The 7,948-nt window shown below is 45.7% G+C and overlaps 1 non-coding gene across 1 annotated transcript; it reads left to right on the top strand.

Moving 5' to 3' along the window:
* Window positions 1-5,359: 5,359 nt before the first annotated feature.
* Window positions 5,360-5,428, top strand: TRNAA-UGC (transfer RNA alanine (anticodon UGC)). Its single transcript has one exon. It is a non-coding gene; the product is annotated as a tRNA-Ala (tRNA).
* Window positions 5,429-7,948: the final 2,520 nt, after the last annotated feature.

Consider the following 7,948-nt stretch of genomic DNA (forward strand, 5'->3'; position numbering starts at 1 on the left):
ATTGGATGTGTGACAGGGCTGGCCCAAGACATTTTGCTGCCTGAGGCAGAGAAGCCAAAGTCGATGCCTCCTCCCACCTCTCTCAAGTCAAGGTGCATAGTAGACAAAGCCAGCCAATTTATTTTGGCACTTTAGGCTGACTGTCCCACAGGCGCCTCTTTGACAATTCACCAGCTCAGACACTGAAAATTTTGAGAGTGAATTGAAAAATATGCCCAACTGGGTGGGAGGCAAGTAACATACAGCCAGCAGTCAGGATCAAGGCAGGCTCACCCAATGAACTTGGCACTTGAGAGGGAGGTAACCTGCCAGCTTTTCCACCTCCTCTTGGCTATAAACATAAATAAAGATTGGGCCCTAGTTATCCTACACACATGTCTCAACACGGGGGCTGGTGCCTATTTTCACTGACAGAGTGGAAGGCAGGGAGCCCAAACAATAGGTGGAGTCAGAGCCACAACCCTTCCACAGTCATGTCATTTTCCCCAGGCCAAACCTCCTTTGCATCCTCCTTTAGTGTTTTTGGGTGTAGGAACCAACCTACTGTACCAAGGTGAAAAGGATGAAATCCTACTATTCTGTCGAGAGCAGAGGTGCATTTTTGATTCAGGAAAAGGCAAAGAGCACACTAGGGCTTCAGATTTTATGTGCAAGCAGGATGAGAGAACAAGGAACATGGGGCAAAGCAAAACCAAAAGGCAGACAGTATAAATCCAGCATAAATTTCCAGTTTCTGAGAATCCCTCAGAACAGCAACAGACAGACTCATGCAGTGGTCAGTACCTAGCACATTCCATGGTCTCGGTATACACTGAGGTTTAGGAAATGAGGCTCTTTGGAAAAGTTTCCCCATCCCTGCCTTAAGCTATAAAATAAGTAAACAGATTGAAAGAGCCAGACCTTGTGCACAAGCTTATGATGAAAGAAGCCAGATGTAGTGGAAATGCGGAAGACAATTGTATTTCGAGGAGTTAGGTGGCATGTCCCTTTCCCTTTAACATCCCCAGTTGGATTCTTGTGTTTTACACATCTGTCAGGAGTTTCTTCTGTTGCAAGTGCTGGCTGGATGCCGGCTGCAGGTAGTGGGAGACACTCAGCCGCTCTGTATTAATCATGAGTAATGTCAGGTGCACTTGATTACATCAAGGCAGGCTATAAAAGCCATAAGTGGGAGAGGCCCGGTGAGCTTCTGCCCAGATCAAAGGACCTGATCCTGGGAGACTGATGGTTGGGGTCTTTCTCCTGCTGCTCTACCTGGGGCTCCAGGCAGCTGATTGGGTGGCCCCTGTTGGGTATGTTTTATGTTATGCTTTGTATGTTTGTTTGTGAAGATCAAACCTATCCATTCTGAAGGAAATCAGCCCTGAGTGCTCACTGGAAGTACAGATCCTGAAGCTGAAACTCCAATACATTGGCCACCTCATGAGAAGAGAAGACTCCCTGGAAAAGACCCCGATGTTGGGAAAGATGGAGGGCACAAGGAGAAGGGGACGACAGAGGGCGAGATGGTTGGACAGTGTTCTCAAAGCTACCAGCCTGTGTTTGGCTAAACTGCGGGAGGCATTGGAAGACAGAAGTGCCTGGCGTGCTCTGGTCCATGGGGTCACGAAGAGTCGGACACGACTAAACAACAACAACAACAAAAACCATTTGGGTTCCCCTTCCACCTCCTCATTCCTTTTGTCCTGATATTTTTGGAAAGAACTGCTGCATTTGGCAGCACACCAGATACATGGGAGAAAAGCAAGGTAAGATAAAGATAAATGCTAGAACCTCAACAGCAAGTTCTTCATGAATGTCAACTGGAACTCTGTCAGGAGGCCACCCATTCAAGAGAAAGAGAAAAGTTGCTATCAGGAAACGGAGGATGTAGTTTGGATGTACGAAGGAGGAGGCCAACAGGAAGAGACATCAAGAAAGAAGAGATGGTGAGGGGAAAGAGTATGAAGACCTTTGAAAGGCCCCATGGGTTGCTAGAGGTCACTGGTTATTTTTAAGAGGTCACGCGGGAGATTGGAGACATGCTATTTCCCCTGAAAGCTCTAGCCTCTCTCTTTCGATCCTGACTCCTGTCGTGAAGGAACATGCATGCCCTTTATCATTGCTTGGAAATCAAGGGAGATGCTTTGGAATTCAATTAGCCAAACAGTTGCCACAGCAACAGCAGCAACAAACATGCAGACTTAAATGATTTATACCAGCAGAAACCACTTCAAATAGGAATAAATTTAATACAGCAACTGGGAATGAAATGTTTTGTGCAATAAGAAAATTGTATTTCTCTCTCCCTACCCCGCACCTCACTCTCTCGCTCTTCCCCAGCGATAGACCTCAAGGTTCTAATGCAATATAGATGAAAGGAGAAAAATAGATATTTGCGCAGAGGTAGAATACATTGTGCTTTAGGTACAATGCCAACACAGAGGTTTTGATGTAAAATGAATGTGGGCACTGCAAAAAATAGTTTTGGGATTTGGTCCACCTGGTGGCTGAAAATGGAGCTGAGTATAGGAATGGACGAAGGGACATGGGTGGTGCTGTGGGTTAAACCACAGAGCCTAGGACTTGCCGATCAGAAGGTCGGCGGTTTGAATCCCTGCGATGGGGTGAGCTCCCGTTGCTCAGTCCCTGCTCCTGCCAATCTAGCAGTTCAAAAACATGCCAGTGCAAGTAGATAAATAGATACCGCTCCAGCGGGAAGGTAAACGGCATTTCCGTGCGCTGCTCTGGTTTGCCAGAAGTGGCTTAGTCATGCTGGCCACATGACCCGGAAGCTGTACGCTGGCTCCCTCGGCCAATAAAGCGAGATGAGCGCCACAACCCCAGAGTCAGCCATGACTGAACCTAATGGTCAGGGGTCCCTTTACCTTTACCTATTGGAATGAACACTTCTTCAATGCCTGCTTCCTTTGGCATATCCTCCAGATGTGAAATTCTATTAAACCCAGGCCACTGTACCAGGAGAAATAATTGTGGTGATGCATGTTACAGGTACCTGATCAAAGTAACCTTAGCCTGTAACGATATTCATGGAGGGCAAAACTAGCAATGGCTGCTACCCATTGCTATCCATAGTTGGAGGTGCCATGCCTCTGAATACCAGTTACAGAGATACGTAAGTGAGCAAAGCTTACTGTTGCGAGAACAGAATGCTGGACTAGATACAGCAGGCTCATCTTAAGTCCTTTTGGGAAAGGGTTAAGCTGTCCTCGTGTACCTGTTTTCAGCAGTTCACAGCTTGCCCAGCCTATTTTTTATTTTTATTTTTTGGCTTTAAAGAGCCATGGAGGAAAGAAAACACAGCACTACATGTAACGTGTCATTTGAGCCTTAATGTAGATGTGAAAAGTGGAGAGCTTTCTCATTTGGGGAAAGAAAATTAGTGACTATGAAAATGGCTTGCAAACATTCAGGCTCCTCTGAGAACTTTGCTTTGATTGTAACTGTTCAGCTCACCTGAGCTCATTTCATTACTTCTTTCATATTGTTACTTTGGATTCATTTCATTTACTCCTCCTCAATTGTTTCTGCCTCTGCTTAGTTTCAGCTTAAAATAAAATAAAAAGGTAAGTGGAGAGAAAGCAATCCAAGAATATTTCACATAACCCACCGTTGACCAAATCGAGCCACGTCCCTTGTGACTAAGAATATGCTGTCAGCGGCAATTGGCAGCACAAACACAATTTCCACTGTTTCTTATCTTACAATGTCATAATGGAGGCTTTGCTTATTACTTATATAGCTGGGATACAGAGCTGGTGGCCTTCCAGATGTTGTTGGACTCAAACTCCTATCAGTTGCAGCCAGCATAGACAATGGTCAGGGATTATGGGAGCTGTCGTCCAGCAATATCAGGAGGGCTCCAGGTTTCCCATCCATGACTTCAGATGGATGCAATACGCCCAGTTCTGGGTACTGTGCTTTAAGAAGGGGGAAAACAGATTGGAACTTCTTTACAGGAGGGCAACAGATGCTCAGTGTCATGAAAAACCGAGATAACTGAAACTGATATAACCATCCACCCCAACACAATCAGCAGGCGCAGCAGTAAGGAAAGGACTTGCTCAGTGATGGAAGGTGATGGTTTGCGTGCATAAACTTCACTGCAGTGGCACCCCATTTGTGGAATGCTCTCCCCAGGGAAGTTTGCCTGGTGCCTTCATTATATATTTTTGGGCAGCAGGCAAAATAATATTTATTTATTATTTATTATTTATTTATTTATTTATTTATTTATTTATTTATTTATTTATTTATTTATTTATTTCCTTCCCACCCATCTGGCAGCTCCCAACAGAATATTAAAAACATGATAAAACATCAAACATTAAAAATTTCTCTAAACAGGGTTGCCTTCAGATGTCTTCTAAAAGTCAGACAGTTGTTTATTTCCTTGACATCTGGTGGGAGGGAGTTCCACAGGGCAGGCACCACTACCGAGAAGGCCCTGTGCCTGGTTCCCTGTAACCTCACATCTCGCAGTGAGGGAACTGCCAGAAGGCCCTCAGAGCTCCTCTTCAGACATCCTCTTCAACCAGACCTTTGGTTGATTAATATTCTACAGCATTTAAATGTGTCTGTGGGAAGGGGGGGGGGTATTGTTTTGCTGCTTTATTTCTAATTATTTACCTGTTCTTATTCTGTGAACCACCCTGAGAGCTTATGATGGGCACTGTATAAATCTAATAAATAAACAATTAAATTAAATAATTAAATTAAATTAAAATACCTGCTCCACCTGGTCCCTCTGTTCTCCTCCTCTCTGTTTGCATGTTTGAGATGTCAAGCTCACCAATGGAAAGCTGAGTCTTGCTACAGAAATCAGACACTACCTGCCCTTTCTGGCATGCCTTCCATGGTTTTGTTGTCTGTTCCAGTGGCCAGGCCGTTGTTGGTTTTGACTCACGCCTTGCGAACCGACAGCACGTGGGTAATAAGCCAACAGATCCTGTTAATGAAATCATTTTTATGTAGGCAGGAAGTAAGCTCAATTGCCTGGAGAGTACTAGACTTGACAAGTGTAAATACATCCCCAAATAAGTCCGCTTGACACGTTGCCAAATTTGCTCAGCCGGAGATGCCACTTTAGCGCTTGAAGGGCCCCCGTAGGAGGAGAAGCAGGGAAACGTCAAAAAAAGGTCAATGGGCAAAAGATGGAGCTCAATCAAACTATTATGCAAACAAGCCCAGGTCTCTGAATGTGAGGCAGTGTTGTTGCCACTGGAGGTGAAGCACTGCAGACTTGAACGCTTGGCATTGCGACACTAGAGGAAAGTGCTTACAAGTTCTGCCCCTAGGTGCTCACTGACAATAAAGAGGCAGGCTCTGGATCTACCATATCTGGAGTTATTGGAGGAGGGCCATAGCTCAGTGGTAGAGCATCTGCTTTGCATGCAGAAGGTCCCAGGTTCAATCCCTGGTATCTCCAGGTAGGGTTGGAAGAGACTCTCTCTTTGAAACCCTGGTGAGTTGCTGCCAGTCATAGAGATGCTATGATGATGATGATGATTAATATTTCTATACCACATTATATTGTAAAGAAAAAATCTCAAAGCGGTTTACAATACATTACAACATTAAAACATCAAATGAAACAAGACAGAATGAAACAAATTCAAGCTTCAAGGAAAATATTTCAGATCCTTCTCTAGGTGACATTTTGTTTCCCCCATATTTATTGGCCTACCTAATTTATTTAGCTGCCCCACAGCAAAAATATTCTGGGAAGCCAGTGTGCTGTAGCGGTTACAGTGTCAGACTCAGAACTGGGAGATCAGCGTTCAAATCCCCACTTGGTCACAAAGCTCACTGGGTGACCTTGGGCCAGTTACAGTCTCTTAAGCTACCTCACAGGGTTGTTGTAGGGATTAACTGAGAAGGGGGTGAACTGCACTCCTTGGTGTAATGATTGCAGGCAGGCAAGCAAACCTCGATAAGAATTAATGACTCTCTGGCAGTTTTATGGTACTTTTATTTACAAAAGACACATCTAGAGTGCTGCTTCCAGCCTGCTCTCATTGAAAGAGTTGGTCAGTCTGAATCTCTGCCCCTCTCACAGCAGGAAGGACACCAGATTCCCGCCCTTCCCCTCTTGCCCTTCCTTTGCACTCTGACCTTGTCCAGTCTCCGAGAACAGGGGCTGAGAGCTTGGACTTCCCCCTCCCTGCTTCTACTAGACACCCTCTCCACCCTCTGCCTCTCTGCTGGTTGCCTAGCAACCCTCTGACTGCCTCCTAACTCTCCCCCTTCTTGAGAGCTGTGAGTGTCTGTGACTTCTTTCTGAAGGGGGCTTGAGCTCTGTCAGCCAGCTTTCGTCTGCACAGCTGGCCTCTCTCTCACTCGGCTCAATTTCTGAGTCTGACTCTTCCCTGAGACAAAGGTCGGATATAAATGAAATAAACAAGCTCTTCTGCTTACCTGCTTAAGAATTCTCCAGATTGGTTTAACAGTCAATCCCTCTTCCCAGGGAATGCTGGGAAGTGTAGTTCTGTGAGGGGGAAATGGGGGTCACCTAACCACTCACAGAACACTTAACAAACGACAACTTCCAAAATTCTTTGGGTGAAGCTAGGTCTTTTGAAAGTGGCATCCTAGTGCTTTAAATTTATGTGGCCTTAGTGCAGCCTCCAGGCCTCTCTATCTGGCCCCTGGAACTTTGACTAGGCCACACCCCTTACTGGACCTGCTTTGTATCCTTCTCAGGCACTTTGCCTGGCTGAAATGTGTCCTCAAACTGTGATAACACCCCCTGCTTGCTAGGGATCTAAAAGAACACGTAGAAACCTCTAACTTCTGCATGGCTGGAATATTGTATAAAGGTCAGAGTCAATGCCTTTGCCATGCCCACTACTGCTGGTCTGTGGACCTCCAAAAAGTGCCGTAGCTGGAAGGTTGTTATTGCCACCCCCCACCCCCACCCCGTGTACTGCCATGTGCACCCACTACTGATATGTGGCCCCTGGAAGGTTGCCTTAGAAGGAATGTGGCCCTCAGTGTACAAAAAGTCCTCCAGTCCATGAGTACATGGTAGTACCAGTTATCTGTTATATTTCTCCTCTTCATCATATTGGAACAAATCCATTTCCTAGGACACCCAGGCAGGAGGAGGGAGATGTCACCAAGCTATTGGAGGCGACGTTGTGTCTTAAACAGGATAATTTCCCATTACAGGAAACAATGCTCTCTTACTGGGGCTTTTCAACAAGGCATTGATAAAGAGGAACCAACGGCTGCCTCATTCTAATTAGCCCCTGTGATTCTGAGTTTGCAGAGCCGATAAGCTCGCTGAATTCCTCTCCATACCTAAAGAAGCCAGGCAGCCTAATTCAGAAGAGCAGGGAGATTCCAAGCAGCGGGTGCGCTGTCGGCATGCATTTGCCGTCTAACTTTCATCCCATTTGGCATGTCCTCATGCAGTGACAGGAGAGGTTTGGGCAGCAGACCTTCCCACTCAGGTGCAAAGACTGCATATGTTAGCAGTCGTTCCGAAGGCAGAGATTCTTGCTTCTCAGCAGAGTCCATTTCTAAATAAGAAAGAGGAAAGGAGGCAGGTCCAGGCTATGGTCAGGCCAGTTGTTCTGGCTATTCCAGGGTTTCCCAAACCTGGGTCTCTAGCTGTTCTTTGGGAGTACAACTCCCATCATCCATAGCTAGCAAGACTAGTGGTCAGGGATCATGGGAATTGTAGTCCAAAAACAGCTGGAGATCCGAGTTCATAGACACAAACAGGACATAGCAATAATGGACAGGATTCCGTTTGCCTGGGATCTGTTAGGGAAAGAAGCAAACTAGGTGTTATAACTGCTTGTTAGCTTGTGGGCAATGCATATTGAAATCTCAGGAGGAGGAAAGGTGTTGACATGAGCTTTTTTGTGTTTGATGTGGGACATCATTCTCTTTTCTGTGTCCATAAATAACAAAACTGGAGTAAATTAGTAGGGGTACAATG

Source organism: Podarcis muralis, chromosome 14 (genome assembly GCF_964188315.1).
Source record: "Podarcis muralis chromosome 14, rPodMur119.hap1.1, whole genome shotgun sequence".
NCBI lineage: Eukaryota > Metazoa > Chordata > Lepidosauria > Squamata > Lacertidae > Podarcis > Podarcis muralis.